At 36.9% G+C, this 16042-nt stretch overlaps 1 protein-coding gene and 1 non-coding gene across 7 annotated transcripts in view; one reads left to right on the top strand and one right to left on the bottom strand.

Annotated features, from left to right (window-relative positions):
* RIT2 (Ras like without CAAX 2) overlaps nt 1-16042 on the bottom strand; it is a 346805-nt gene that overhangs the window by 235238 nt on the left and 95525 nt on the right.
* Nucleotides 12205-12311, top strand: LOC127492521 (U6 spliceosomal RNA). The gene has a single exon (XR_007922036.1). It is a non-coding gene; the product is annotated as a U6 spliceosomal RNA (small nuclear RNA).

Here is a 16042-nt window from a genome sequence, read left to right as displayed (position 1 = left end):
GGAAGGTACAAAATCTTCATCAGGAAGTTTTTGAAAATTTATTTTTTTATGTTACTGCTCTGTATAATTTGTGTATTTTTATTATATTTTATTTTTTAAAAAACTTTTTTAAAACAAACATCATAAATGACTTGACTGTAAGAAACAGAGATAGTATCCAGTTTCGGGTCTTTAGTTGTTCATATTGTTATAGTAACAATATTTTAACAAAATTAACTCATGCCATCCTAAATTTTCAGTGATTGTTCCCTTTTCTCTCAGGTCTCATTATCTCACACAATGACAAGTTCTAGATACTGAGTCTTCTTATTGAATAAATATATTTTGGATAATGGAGATGCACATGGACTACAGGGGTGATGAAATGATATTGAAGGACCTTTCTGGCCACAAAATCCCTCCCATTGGCCTGACTCTTTTCCCCCCAAATTCCACTGCTTCCCTTTCATTCCCTCTGGTTAAGATAAGCCATTTTATTTCCAGGAACTTCCTATTAAAATGCAATAAAACTACAGGAGAGGTAAAATATTAAGCTATTATCAACTACAAACACCTTACCCTGAGATTACTTTTGCACAAAATTAGCTGTCATGGGAGGAAGCAGGAAGCCAGGCCCAAAGGGATGATCAGCAGGATGATAACAGAAGAGTGAGGGGAGGCAGACATTGCAACAGCTGCGGGTGCAGCCAGTGGGAGTGCAATCACTGAACAAAGGAGCTGCAGGGGGTGTTCAGGCTAGTCTTAGGACCAGAAAGGACATTAGGTGGGGACAGTAGCCTGCTGAAGAGCTCTACGTGCTGGATAGCAAACAGTTCATTCTGCCTCCTTCTCAAAACTGACAACAAAATAAAGTGGAATTTTTTATGCCCCAGGTTTGCTGAGTATGGCGTTTTCACAACTGAACATTATGTATATACCAAAGATAAATTTAGCACAGAGGAACATAATACACAGAATTCTTGGCTTTTGTGAAGCTGGACAATCCTTACTTTGTTAGCTTTTCTAAGGGGTTCAGAAATGAAATCTCTTCTACCGTTGGAGCAAGATGGTCTTTGTCTAGGACAAGGGGCTACAGCAGTGTTTCACTATCTTTCCTGTGCATGCAAAGCTCCTGAGGACCTCGTAAGTTTTCATTCAGTGTAGGGCTGGGGCTGGGAGTCTGTTTTTTTGAATAAGTTCCCAGGTCAGTCCCATGCTACTGAACTTAATTAGTACAGCCCAACAGAAAAGTAATAGGAAATACACTGTGGCAGAGAAGCCTCCCAATGCAGAGGAAAAAGAGGTGAGTTGTAAAGGCAAACCGCTTAGCCACCCAGGGACATTATGATAGGGAATTTCCAGCAGGGACTTTCTAGGAACAAAGGAGTAAAAGAACTTTCTGAGAAAAGCCACCTTACAACCTAAGCAATTTTAGTGTAATGATGTGCAGTCTTGTAGTAATTGTGTAGCAGTGCTATAGCTCTAAAACATTCAATCAAGATATGTGTCATCAAATATGTAAAGGGAAATTAAAGTTGTTTGTGACAACGCCCTTCTTTGGTCAGGACCCACACTTCAATCAAAATCTTCTGAGCCTGTTGGCATCAAATAAGCTGCTTCCTGCTGAAAGTCTAGGTTTCTCTCCTCTCTGTCTAAGAATCCAACTACAACATATGCAATTCAAATTTTCTGGTAGCCATATGAAAAGAATAAAAAGAAATTTACGTATTCTATTTCGGAAAGATGGACTTAAAAGATAATGTATATTTTTTCACGAAATCTTGGAAATATTTTTGTTAGTTATTTCACACAATTCATCCAATCTCTCATTTGAGTCCCTTTAAGCAATGCAGAAAATATTAATAACTTATCTTCCATTATTTTTGTAATAATATATTGAAAGCTACTGTGCATTTTAAACTGAGAGAACATCTCAATTTAAGCTGATCACATGTGAAGTACACAACAGTCCATGTAGTTAATGGCTACTGTATTCCCCCAAACAGATCTAGAAAGAGAGAAAGAGGATCAGTTGCTTCCAGTCTTTCAGAGTCATTTGTGTGATTTTTGATTATAGGAGAAAATGGGAATTTTAAATGCAATTGAATGATAATTCTACTTATGCTGCAAACTACTAGCATTCTTCAAGTAACTATTCCACAGTTATTTCCTATATTAGTAAGGTTTCTCAGAGATACAGATTACCAGAAAGCATAGTCTGCATATAGCAGATGCTTGATAATGAGAGTGAGAGCAAGAGAGCAAAAGAGCGAGAGAGTGAGACAGGAAGAGAGAGAGAGCGATGATTGAGGTGATAAGGAACTGGTTCATTTCATAAGGTGACTTACACGTCCCAAGATCTGTAGCTAACAAGCTGGAAATCCATGATGTCTATGGCATAGTTCTGATGTGGATCTGAAGGCCTGAGAGATGAGAACTAACGGTTCAGATTCCAGTGAAAGGACAGAAGTGATCCAATGTCCCAACTGAAGCAGCCGGGTGAGAGGAGTTCCCTCTTACTCTTATTTGACCATGTTTTCAATTGATTGGATGGGGCTCACACACATTAGGAAGGGCAACAGGCTTTACTCAGTCATCAGATCCAAATGTTAATTTCTTCCTGAAACACCCTCTTGGATTCATTCAGGATAATATTTGACTAAATGTCTAGTTACCCCTTGGCCCAATCAAATGATGCATAAAATTAGCTATCACACTTCCACTTAGAAACTGTTAAGCTCCCTCCTGTACTTCTATTAGCTCAAGCACCTTGACCAATCTGTTCTAATTATTTGTCTTAGTCTTAGCTGTTTGAAAGCACATAGCAAATCTGATTCATCTTTATATATTTGTGTATTTGCTAACACTTTTTTAAGAACATGGTAAATGGTCAATAAACTCAGTTTGCTTTCTTCTTCTCACATTGTGTTTCTAGCACTGCCTAATTTTTAGATGCGACGCTTATTAAATTTGTGCAATGCATTGTGAAGTTTCTATAAAATTTCCATTTTAAATATGAAAAAACAAAATAGGTATTAAATTTTATAGTCACAAAGGCAGCAGGAGGTGTTAGAGATACTAAACTAAATTTTTTGTACACTAAAAGATGCTCATATTTTGCTACACTGATTGCTTTTTTAGAAAAATCAAATGAATACAAAGGTTTGCACTGAACATTTGGCATGGTTTTGTAAATGACCAAGTGAATACATAACTACTAAATCTTTATCAAGCTTAAATTAAAACTCAGATATAGTAATTGATAACTGAATCTTTCCTGAAGCCCCATTTAGTAAAAGCAGTAAAAATCAGCTTAGCAGACTAAGTTTGTGGCCACCCAGCATCTTTGGGCCTTACAGGGCATAATTGTGATAGAAGTAACAACTCACTTTCCTAGACTCTTTGCGCTTTTGCACTGAGGTTCTGAGTTTATGATCAAGGTTCTGCCAGTCAGATCTTGCCGACAAAATCCTGAGGCATATGAAGATGCCCGTGCTTTGTGTATTTTTACTTCTGGAGCTATAATCAAATTCAGCAAACACCACTCCCATGCACAGTGACAGCATGGCAGCCTTCCTGCTGGATTGGTGCAACCAAATTGTAATTTAGGCCTAATACAAGATGTGTACCCAAAGAATGCATTTACCTATATGCACACGAGTTTCTGTTTACCTATGTTCTTTCTGATTAATGAAACTAGAGAAGTGACTGCCTATACCACTTGCAGAGGACACATTCTTTTTCTTTAAGCTTCTCTACCATGCATCATTTGGTTTTCTCTTTCTTTCCATGGCAGGAGTTCTCATTTATAGTCTCTATGTCACCTTCAAACATCTGGTCTTCATTTAACTTTCCCCAACTCAGTGGGATAGTGCAGAGCTGTGTACTGGAGCAGAAGACAAGGATACACAGCTGCTGATTAATTTTTATAGTACATTTTTTCCCTCTCCAGTTTCTCTTTCACTTCTGAGACAACACATGCGGAAGGTACCTGTTAAGTCTGGAAGCTGTGTAATTGCTGCATGTTTTCTTCACTGGGGTAGGTGCTATCTGCACATAATCACAATGTGCATCTTTATATCTTGTTCCATCCCTTCCTTTTTCTCTTTCCTTCAATGCTGTGGTTAAGTTTTTGAGAGGCCAAAATAAAGGATGAGAAAGCTTGATTTGAAGTACTTACCTGATTAAAGGTTTACTTTCTTTCACCTTTTTCTGCCGTACTAACACAGCTAATGATATTAATCTTATAAACCTTATATGTCATCATGAATTTCATTTCTTCATTCAAACACTAATTTGAGCACCTTCAAGACATTTTGTTTTGGGGCATAAATTGAATAAAATTAACATCACCATCCTCACACATTTATAACCTAAAGATCCTAAAATATTAAAGATGATAAATATAATTTTGTTAATTCATGATATTCCCTTCAACTCTTGGCAAATAAGCAATTACTCCAAGAGCTACTCAGCTCATAAAGATGAGCAAATATTATCAACAGTTGTAATTTTAATGTCTGAGGTTCATTGATACAGAATTAATTTTCCATAATCTGGCTCTACAATGTATGTGTTAACTCTTTCTTCATCATGTATTTCAGGGGTAAAGGATTTGTGAGTAAAGAAAAACATAAATTATTTTTGTTATTAAAGAAAAACATCAATTTCTCTTCCCACACATTTCCAAAGCCTTAAGGAAAAGTGAATTTATATTTCTTTAGAACACATCTTTGCTGTTACTAAATTCAGAAACTACTTCACTTTAAACTAATTTTCTTTATTTGCCTCTTGGGCTGATCTCTGTTTATGTATGTTTTTCCTTAAACTCTGAACAATAATAAAAATTATATTCTTCACTACTTTGATTAGTTTATGTTAATGTGACATGAATGGGTTCACATCTCAAAGCATATAATTAAATTATGTCCATTTGACACAGTGCGCTTTCCTTTTTTATCAATAATTTTAATGGGTATACATAATACTTCCTGTTCTTATGAGAAGATGGCTAAAAATTGAGAAAAATAATTGTACTAGTAAATTTTTCATTTCTACAAGGAAATAGTTGAGAGAAGCTAACTTCATAATGGATATAGTTCTATTTTGGCTCATTGTTTAGGAAGTTCATGTCATGTGTGGATTTCTTGGTTTTATGAGTAGCCCTGTGATTGATCATTTGAATTCTGTTTCAGGCATTTCATCATTCTTCTTCTTCACATTCTAACTTTGAAGTTTTGTTGTGTTCTTTTGGTGTGTAGTGCTATCATCCTTATTCTTGTTTCTTAAAATTCTTCATTTATTTTTAGGCATTTATGGAGACACTTGTTGGTTTTCTCCTATGGCATCTTTCATCTTTGAACTATGCCTCTGTGGCTTCATAGAATATCTGCACTTTCAATGAATACCCAGAGGTGCATTCTGAGGTTGGCCAGGGAGCTCTGGTCAGTGCTCCAGGGCAGGGCAAATATCCAGGTGACACCCAAGTTGAGTGTGGTAGATCTCCTCTTGTTAACAGAAGAGGGGATGTATTCAACTTTGTTGGTGTGATCACACCCTCACCTGTTCTCTTCCAAGGTGATCATGCCCAGGTGTTAGTCCTCAGTGGGTACATAGTCATCTGTGCTGCTGTATGAACCTCACAAAGGATCTGTGCAGTCCAATGTATGAACACAGATCCCACTGCAGTGACGCACCCCAGGCAATCAGGGAGCTCTGAACCTGTGGAACTCCACACATTGGTTGCCCAGAGACCCAGCTGCACCCTGAGCCTGCTCATGCAGTCACAGAATCCCCACAGTCTCAGTACACAAGGCTCCCACAGTCACAGGGTGCAGAGGATCAGCTCTGCCCCACTAGACTGTCCAGTTTCACAGAGAGGTAGATGTTCCCAGAACCAGTGGCCTGTGGGTGCTCCACCTAGGCGGCTTGGGCACCAGAATCTGTGATATGTTGGGAGGCTGGGGGCACCTCACAGTCCTACATGGGTGTCCAGCCCTCTGTCAATCCAATTCAGGATGCTGAAGAAATTCAAAACATTTTCTTCTATAAGTATCTATCAAAGCAACCTTAAACCATAAAATCAAAGCTGGAGGCATCACAATACCAAATTTCAAGACTTACTACAGGGCTGTTACAATCAATACAATCTAGCATCAGTATAAATAATAGACTTGTGGACCAGTGAAACAGAATAGAAACCCCCCAAATTAACTCATGCATCTGTTATTAACTAATCTTTCAATTAATCTAAAATCACTCCTTGCAAAAAGGACAGTCTCTTCAACAAATGTTGTTGGAGAAACTGGATCTCTACATGCAGAAGTACAAAACAAGACCCTTACCTTTCACCTTATACAAAAATCAACTAACAGTGCATCAAGGACTTAAACCATCAAATTACAAGAGGAAACAAAGGGTAAACATGGCAAGACACTGGCATAGGCAAAGAGTTCTTGGAAAAGACCTCAGACACACAAGCAATAGACAATTAGATTTCATCAACCTAAGAAGTTCCTGCACAGCAAAGGAAATACTCAATAATGTCAAGACAACTGACAAAATGGGAGAAAATATTTGATAACTATACATCTGACAAAAGATTACTATTTGCAATACATAAGGAGCTTAAGAAATGCAACAAAGCAACCAATGGGCAATGGATGTGAACAAGCATTTTTCAAAGGATGAAATACAAATGAGCAAAAGACACATGAAAAAAAAAATCAGGATCACTAGCAATAAGGAAAACACAAGTAAACAACAGAATTATCTGTCATGTCACCCAAGTTAGAATGACTGTCATCCAAAAGTTCAAAAGAAAAAGCATGCTGGTGAGAATGTGGAGAAAAAGTTACCCTAATACACTGTCCGTAGGAATGTAAACAGGCACAATCAATATAAAAGGCAGTATGGAGTTTCTTCAGAAATCTGAAAATAGATCTCCATATGATCCTGCCATCCCACTCCTGGCAATATACTCAAAGGAAATGAAATTAGCATATGAGAGTTACCTGTACCTCCATGTTTATAGCAGCTCAATTCACAGTAGCAATGATATGGAATCAAACTAGATGTTCATAAAGTGATGAATGGAACACTACTCAGCCACAAAAAAGAATGAAATCCCATCTTTTGCAGCAAAATGTATGCAACAGGAGACCATTATGCTTAATGAAGAAAGCTAGTTCCAAAAGACAAATATCATATGTTTTCTCTGATTTTTGGTAGTTAATATACACAGTACAAAGAATTTAATGAATATAAATCAGATTGACATCTTGAGGTCCTTCCTATATTGCTGCTGAATAGTAGTCTTTCTATTTTTTACCTGTTGAACTCTTTATTTTGTGGAGCATTTAGATTATGACTAAAAGTAAATCAATTAAAATGTTATGACAAAATTTTTAAAACAAAGACTAAGGGCAGTGGGAAGTATTATGTTCTTAGGAACTGGCTGCAGCACCTAGCTGAAACCTGAAATGACTGATCCAGTGGAGTAATGAGTAATCTAGACTATTTTATTTCTTTATTTGGCATGGAAATTATGATCCATTATGACATCTACAGTAGGCATTATAATGTTCCTGCCCCTGAAAGATGTTTAAGTTTTAACCCCTGATTACCATAATTATTACATTGTATTGCAAGGGGGAATTGAAGTTGCGGCTGGCTTAGGGTTCATTAATCTTCTGATTTCAAAATAAAGAGATTACTTAGGATTATGTAGGTGTGGCCAATGCAATTGCAAAGGCCTTTGAAGAGGAAAAAAAGGGAGGTAGAAGAGGATAGTTAATATATGACCATGGAAGTAAGGCTCTAGAAGAGAGATGCAATGCCTATGGCATAGAAGTGTGTGTTGAGGGTGTGCATGAAGCAAAAAATGAAGGAAGCCTCTAGGAGTCAAAGGAAAAAGAAAACATGGAAACACAGTCTCAGTGAGAGCATCCAAAAAGAAATGGAGATCTACTGGTTCCTTGATCTTAGCCCATTTTATACTTATGTCAGAGCTCTGACATGCAGAAAGATGTAAAAATAAATCTTTGCTCTCTAAGTCATTGCATTTACGGTCATATGTTAAGAGAGCAATACAAAACTAATTCATCATCCAATTATGACTTTCTTTTTACAAAACAAAAGAACATATATAAAAGGGCAAGCAAATAGAATTCAAGTCAGATTTGAATGATAGATTTGACAATGGTCTTTTTCTTTCTTCTTTTGCGTGTTCATAACTTAACTTTTGTTTTTGAGTGGAAACACAAAGATCTGTACTTGCTTAAGAACAATCATCAAAGTTGATTTGTGTTATCCCTTCAGAAGAAAACATATTAAGAATGAGTCTCACATAGTTTTCTTACTCTAGTAAAAGTTCATTGAATCAAAAATAAGTGTCTTCAGTGCTAACCACATCTGCTACTTGACTTCCATTTCATTGAACTTGGTGTCAAAGAATGTAATAATTAGAAAGGAATAGAGTTACACTCCTTTGACAGCCTGTTCTGCTCAACCAGCTAGTAAATTAATGTCTTGAGATTAAAATGTTTGACATTTTGATGCTGGAACTCTGATCCTCTCCACTTTACCATTCTTAATTCTTTCTTATTCCTCAGTGACACATGCATACATATTGCTGCTACTTCATATTAAACTACCAACTTTCAAAATAATGGTTATTACGATCTAGAATACTATTGTTTACACCCAACCTTGAAAGAACAAAGCATCTTAATTCCTATATCATCCAAAATATTCAGTATAGGATCTTTCTCTGCCTCCTCTATGCCTCACGGAATAGACTCAGCTAGCAAGAGCAGCAATCATGTCCTTGAAGCATCCTGTGGAGATTACTATCTTGGTTAGTATTGAGATCTTTTCAGTCTAAAATGGTGTTTCTATGAAAATGTCATTCATTTTATGATACTGTTTATAAATATTGCATTGAGAGTGAAGAATGCTAAGGAATAAGATCTGTGAATAGTTCTACTTATCAAAGAGTTTCAGGCTTTTTGTTTGTAAGAGTGGCTCAACATGACTATCACGGACAGTCACACTGTCAGCAGGTCAGCTTTCTCTGCTCTGCTTAGAGTAGGTTAGCTCATTCACAACTGTAGTTGTGTAGAAGCATGGCCAGCAATTCTTGAATTCCAATATGTTAGAGTAGTTCTAATTATCTCAAGGGGTGCTATAAACATTTAAAAATAATTTACAGTAGCATTTTATTTTTAGTTAGCATAAGTCACATAACCGAACTCTCCAATAAGCAGATTGAAATCTGCTGGGAGAACTCAATGCTTCCGTTGTGCCCCATGCTTTCTGGGAAGTACAATTAGCCCATAGTGCTGACTCTGGACTTTACTCCCTTACAGATTTTCCTTCTGGAATGAATGATAATATATCAATTCTGCCACATACTTCTCTTCCAGGGTTCAGATTAAGTACCTCCTTCTCCTCTATAACATCATTACCTAGAATGAACTAACAGTTGCCCTTTACTACTCATACTCACTGATTGTCCTTTACCGTATGATTTTTCCACATTTTGCTTTCTATTGTAATAATTTGTGTTGTGTATTATCTTCCTATTATGTTGTTAAATCTGCAGGTACTATGCTTTGCTCATGTTTGCATATCTCCTGAGCATTTAACATATTGCCAGGTTAGCAGAATCAGTCTTTCTTTCTTTCTTTCTTTCTTTCTTTCTTTCTTTCTTTCTTTCTTTTTCTTTTTCTCTCTCGCTCTTTCTTTCTTTCCTTCTTTCTTCCTAAGATTTACCCATTTATTTAAAAAGCAAAGTTACAGAGGGAGAGGAGAGACAGAGAGAGGTAGATATCTTTCATGCACTGGCCCACTCCCTAAATGACTGAGCCAGGCCTGAGCTAGGCCAAAACAAGCAGCTTGGAGCTCCATCCAGATCTTCCATATGGGTGTGGGGACCCAAGAACTTTGGCTATCCACTGCTGGTTTTCCAAGTGCATTAGTAGAGAGCTGGATCAGAAGTGGAGTGGCTGGGACTAGAACCAGCATTCATATAGTATGTTGACACTGTAGCTGGTGGCTTAACCAGCTGTGCCACAGCACTTGCCTTGGTTAGCATAATCTTAACCATGCTACAAGAGTTCAAGAAGAAGAATTGTAATTTTAGAACATTTTCATGTGTATGCTCTAAGACTTCTTAGCTCTGAGCCTTTTAACAAACCATTGCAGACCTTCGAGACTTACCCTCCTTATAAAGTGATTTCTGCTAGAACACTTGTTTACTAAATGTAAATACATCCCAACGTGATTAGTATATTAGGTGGGAATTTGAGTGTAAGTTAATTTTATATTATTTTTGCACACCTTAGCTCTAGAAAAACATACAAAGGAATCAGAAAACTACACTTACACAAACTGAGTAGAATAGACATAGTAAACCCATATGCACACAAATGTACCTCAACATTAACCAGCTAAGTTTATCATATATTATAACACTCTCTTATCCACATCTGGTATTACAAATTTTTGTCCAGTTTCCTTGAAACTTTTGTTTTACAGCTTTGTCTTGGCCTTTGCTGTTCATATTTCTTATAACTTAAATGTAGACATGATGTCTGAATTTGCTGCTACACCTTTTATCTACAAAGATGATAACCACTCACAGAGAAAGGTAGAGTAGAATTCAGAAGATAATTGTACCCAAAATCCTCTCTTAGTTATCATATAATTTCTGGATTTCATGTCTCCAGACTTCTGAGAGAAGAGACCAATCCTCCTTTCCTGATTGAACTCTGTTTTGTGGGTCTCTGTTATTTGAATCTATATACATTATAATAGGTTGCACACTGAAGAGTAGCTTCTGTGTTCTGTAGGGCTCAGAAATGTTCTGATCAGCATCCATCCTTCCACCACAATTCACTTGGCATAGTAGAGTGTATAGTTTATAAGTTCTCTGTGCACTTTCCAAGGCTATAGAGAAATAAAAAATTTTCTTGTTGAAACTGAATATTGGGTAATCTTCCTCAGGAGAGAGGGAGAACTATGTGGAACAACTGAGTCAGAGAAAATATAGTAATAGAGATTGTGATTATTACAATGATATCACTCCTCAACTCTTCATCTCTAATGCTTTAGATATTTCTATCTCATTTTATTCAACTTTGTTTCAAAAACCTGTGCTGATTGCATAATCAAAACTTGAGAATTTAAAATTTGATCACAAAATAAATATTTTTATATTACTATAAAGTTGGTTCACAAAAATAGACTGAATACAGGTTATTAATAAAAAATAACAAATGAGAGTTTCTTTCTGTGTCTACATATGCAAGAAGTTGTTTACAAAGGGACTATTTTAAATATCTACAATGAATACTTTCATTACTACTGGGACTAGAAAACCATATCTGCAGATGGTGAGCTAATGTGTCTGAAGACATTTTTGTGAAAATATACTATTAACTAATATATTTTTTAAAGTCCTTTTTTGCTTTCATCTTCTTGAAAGGCAGAGTGACAGAGAAGAACAGAGAAAAAGAGAGGAGAGAGACAGAGAAAGGTACAGTGAGAGAGAGAAAGAGAGACATATCTTCCATTCGCTGGTTAATTCCCTAGGTGGTTGCCACAGGAAGAGCTGGGCCAGGCTGAAGCCAGGAGCCAGACACTTCATCTAGGTCTCCCATGTAGGGGACAGGGCCCAAGCACTTGAGCCATCATCTGCTGCCTCTTTGGATGCATTAGCAGGGAGCTAGATCAGAAACCGTGTGGCTGTGACTCAAACCAGCATTCTAGTGTAAGACATTAGCAGTATCTTAACCCAAGTAGTGGTTTAACCTATTATGCCACAGTGCCTGCCCCAAACACATCCATTTTCTTTGCTAAGAGATCAATTGCATTACTTTATTATAAACCTCTTGTTGAAACTTCCTGGCAATTGTGTAAGGTGAAACCAATTAGTAGAAGTCAAAGGTGGATTTGGGGAAGATAGTAGGGACATATATTTTTGAATCTCCCTCAATTCCCCTGTTAAAAAATAAAGAAGTACTCTCTAAAACCATTACTTAAATGAAAAACTATCCAATAAACTGCAAAATGTGAACGGCCTGGAGACATCTTACTGAAAGGTACAGGTCATGGGGGGTCAGTACCCAAACAAGAGAACACAGTCGTGAACAGCATGAAGACTAATGGATCTGAGGACTAGGACTTACTCAAACATCAGAAAGCAAGTTAAGAACAGCAGCTGTGCTTGCTTTTGCAGCACATATACTAAAATTGGAATGATACAGAGAAGATTAGCATGGCCCCTGCACAAGGATGACATGCAAATTCATGAAGCATTCCATATTTTTACTATGACTTTCAAATAAATAAATAAATCTTAAAAGAACAGCCGCTGCTACTGCTACTGCTACTGCTACTGCTACTGCTACTGCTACTGGAGGGGATTTGTTCACTTCAAAAAGTCCTCTGTAAGTGAAAAGGTCCTGGGGCAGATTGCTCTCCAAGTACTTTCAAAACTCCATACAGGTCTCCCAAATGGGTGGCAGGTGCCCAAATACTTGAGCTATCATCTGCTGCCTTCCTAGGCACAATAGCAGGAAGCCGGATCTGAAGCAGAGCAGCCAGGACTGGGACTGGCATGCTGATATGGAAACGCAGCCTTAAAGTTGCTTTTGTCTAAAGATCAAGAAAATTAAGTTCATATAAAAAGGTGTAACAGAATTGAAGCCAGTTTCCATACAGCTACCAGTGAGAAAAATAAAAAAAGAATAAGAAGCAAAATAATATCCCTATAGACAAGAAAATTATGCTACAAAGCTAGCTCAACAGACATCTGGAAATGTTATCAAACATTTTTAACTGAGATAAACTAGATTCAAAACATAATGTGAGATATTAAATAATATAAATCAAAATTAAAACACTCAAGTATAAGGGGACACAATTTATATATGCGTGGAACAAAACATCTTATAATACCCCGGAAATATGTATAATTTTTATATCAGTTACATGTTTTTAAATAAAAAATTAAAGTAAGGTAATAGAACTTAGGAAAGAACAAATCATGTCAGAAATAGTGGCTTACATAGAAAGATAAAACAAGTGAGTCAAACCAATTGTGAGGTCTTGAGATTGTGGAAGACAAAACCAGAAAACTTCTAAGAAGGAAAGAAATTAAAAATTGAAAGTGGTTCAAGACAAGTACAGATATATGTCAGGCAAATAATTTTCAAAACACTAATAATAGAAACCTCCAAAGAAGAACAGCCCTGCAAAAGAAGCAGCAAATATTAAAAACTATAATTCAAGATGGTTTCCTGGAATTAAAAACTTGACTGAAATTGCATAGTAAAAATATATATTGTACACTCAAGAAAATCATCCCTGAACCACCAATTCAAATTCAATGCTTCATAAAACCGTTGAACTTAATAGAGAAATGAATGTTCTTTGATCATCAAGGCAAAAAGAAGAAATAATAAATAACAGAAGAAAAATTTAATTGTCCTCAATTCTTCATTAGAAGAAAACAAAGTAATATATTTAAGGTACTCAAGGAAAAAAAATGTGAAGCAATGATTTTGAATCATGCAAACTAATTTTGAAGTATAAATAGACCAAATATCATCAACATGCAAGTACTTAGGAATATTTTTGTAAATTATTCCCTTTCTTAATTATAGATTGAAGAAGAAACTTCAGATGACCAAAACAACTAGAGATATTGACATAAACGTTGATAAGCCCTAAATTTATATTTATAGGAAGAATTAAGACTATCCAAGAGAGGATATGTAATGGTTACACGCTCTGACAAATAAAAAAGAAAAAAATAATGGAAACAGCATATGCAAAGTTATACTTTAAAAAAATTATGTATTTTCATCTACTGGAAGAGCAGAGCAAATGACAGAGATAGATGGATGGATGGAGATAGGGAGAGAGATCCAGAGAGAGAGACAACCTTCCATCATTTTGTTCACTCCCCAAACTCCTGTCACAGGAGCTCCGAACTCTTTTTAAGTCTTTCATGTGGGAAGCAAAGAAGAAGCATTTGAGCCTTCCAAGAGGCTGCTTTACCTGCTGTGCTACACTGCCTGTTCCAAAGTTTTACATTTTAACTTTCAGCAATCATATTATCCAGTCCTTTCTCCATCAAAAGTCTGAGAACACTAATGTCTCAGTCTTACGTAGTGTGAAATTATCATTTTGCGTTAAGACAAATTAAAGTTTTATCAAAATGGTTGTGTTCCAGTTTGTTGTGGAAAGTGAACGAGATAAGCTAAGGACATATTGCTACACCTATCAGATAAGAAGAAAGCTGTCAATGACTGTAAGAGTTGTATTCTAAGGATTCAACAGTCAACTGAAAAGACTGACACTGGAGTAAGATGGGAAAGGGTGGACATCATAAAGGACAATGACTGCGGGCCGGCGCCGTGGCTCACTAGGCTAATCCTCTGCCTTGCGGCGCCGAAACACCGGGTTCTAGTCCCGGTCGGGGCACCGGATTCTGTCCCGGTTGCCCCTCTTCCAGGCCAGCTCTCTGCTGTGGCCAGGGAGTGCAGTGGAGGATGGCCCAAGTCCTTGGGTCCTGCACCCCATGGGAGACCGGGATAAGTACCTGGCTCCTGCCATCAGAACAGCATGGTGCACCAGCTGCAGTGCGCCAGCCGCGGTGGCCATTGGAGGGTGAACCAACGGCAAAGGAAGACCTTTCTCTCTGTCTCTCTCTCTCACTGTCCACTCTGCCTGTCAAAAAAAAAAAAAAAAGGACAATGACTGCACCAATAAACTCACCAAGAATCTTTAATTATATCAGTTTGTAATGACATGAAAATGTAGCTGACTATCTCTGGAGAATACCAAAGAATCAACTCATTATTTTGAAACTGATAAGAAATGGGAAATATACAAGCATTTGCCTTGCCATTCCTGTGGAAGCCAAATAGCATCAGACAGAAAGTTTCATTTTTAAAAACATTCTAAAATATCAGGAAAGCAGTGATACAGTTGGATTATCACCATTTTGTAGCCCTTAATGAATTGATTACCAATGGCTAATATAAACATATATTGTAGGTTTGGATCTAGAATACTGAACACTACATAACAAATTGTCTTCCCACAAAATATCATATCTAAAAATGATACATTTCTAGCTGTGACTACAAATTTTTAGGAAATTCCAAGTGCAGACAATTGTATTAATTGTATAATAGTGGAGCTAGTATTGTGATGCAGTTGCTTAAACTACTGTGTAACACTGGCATGCCATATTAGGGTGATAGCTGAAGATCTAGCTACTCCATTTCCTATCCAGCTTCCTACTAATGCACTTAGTAAGGCAGCAGAAAATGGCCTCAGTAATTGGGTTCCTGACACATCTGTGGGACAACAGGATGGAATTGCTGGCTCTTGGCTTTCTCCTGGCTCAGAAATGGCTGAGCCATTTAGGGTAGTGAAATAGTTGGTAGAATGTCTCTTTCTCCCCTTCTGTCTGACACTCTGCCTTTCAAAGAAATGAATCTTGGAAAAAAACCTACACAATGGAAAACACTAGAGGAAAGTTATGGTTAAAAATTGTTTTTAAAAACTATAGAGGAGAAATATATGTAATCTTATATATGAATAAATATGTACACATACACATACATATATGAGAGTACCTCAAAAATTCATGAAAATGGAATTAAAAGACAAATTTACTATGATGGAAAGACTTTGAAATCCATGCAAAGGTTTTTCTTTTTATTTTAAATTTTTTTAAATTAATTTGAGAATTAGAATGAGAGAAATACCAAAAGAGAAAAAGATCCCATCTGCTGCTTCACTCCTTAACCATTTCCAACAGTCAGTAATCTAAAGCTAGGACCTGGGAACTCAGTCCAGGTCTTCCAAATGAGTGTCAGGAGCCTAATTACTGGAAACACCCCTGTTGCCTCCTCAGGTCTACATTTTCAGGAAGCTGGAATCGGGATCCAGAGCCCAGAACTGAACCCAGATACTGTGATGTGGGACAATGATGTCTTAACTGGCATCTTAACTGGAAGGCCACCACAAAACACACCACACA

This window comes from Oryctolagus cuniculus, chromosome 10, assembly GCF_051225735.1.
Source record: "Oryctolagus cuniculus isolate XC-2025 breed Fujian yellow rabbit chromosome 10, ASM5122573v1, whole genome shotgun sequence".
NCBI lineage: Eukaryota > Metazoa > Chordata > Mammalia > Lagomorpha > Leporidae > Oryctolagus > Oryctolagus cuniculus.
The sequence above is the reverse complement of the archived record's forward strand: the minus strand, read 5'-3'. Positions and strand labels throughout refer to the sequence as shown.